Source organism: Cystoisospora suis (genome assembly GCF_002600585.1).
Source record: "Cystoisospora suis strain Wien I chromosome Unknown contig_7298, whole genome shotgun sequence".
Classification (NCBI taxonomy): Eukaryota; Apicomplexa; class Conoidasida; order Eucoccidiorida; family Sarcocystidae; genus Cystoisospora; species Cystoisospora suis.
This window is the reverse complement of record NW_027160084.1, coordinates 795-1130: the sequence shown is the minus strand read 5'-3', so window position 1 is coordinate 1130 and position 336 is coordinate 795. Positions and strand designations below refer to the sequence as shown.

Below are 336 nucleotides of genomic sequence, written 5' to 3'. Positions count from 1 at the left end.
TCTTTCTTTCTTTCTTTCTTAAATCTTCTCTTCTTTTGTTTCTCTCACACACAACTTCATGGCCTTCTCTTTCCCTTTTCTCTCTTTCAGTAAAGAAACTTCTTCTGAGGATTTTGTACAGCCATACGTGTATCTATAGAGCAGTCCAGACAGATTTCTTCTCTTAACTTTGGGTTGTCTTTCATTTCCATCAGAAGTTAAGAGAGGTCTTCTCTCCGCATTCTCTAAACACGTTCTACTCACTTACTCACTCTCAACGACTGTATGCAGAGATAGGGGACTCAACCCTCTCGGAGACCTCAGGCAGGTAGCTATTTAGCTAGCTAGCTAGCTAGC

The 336-nt window shown here is 41.4% G+C and overlaps 1 protein-coding gene across 1 annotated transcript in view; it reads left to right on the top strand.

Moving 5' to 3' along the window:
• Positions 1 to 336, top strand: part of CSUI_010385 (sec34-like family) — a gene marked incomplete at its 5' end in the record, with an annotated part of 1867 nt that overhangs the window by 751 nt on the left and 780 nt on the right. The gene's annotated exons all lie outside the window — the stretch shown is intronic.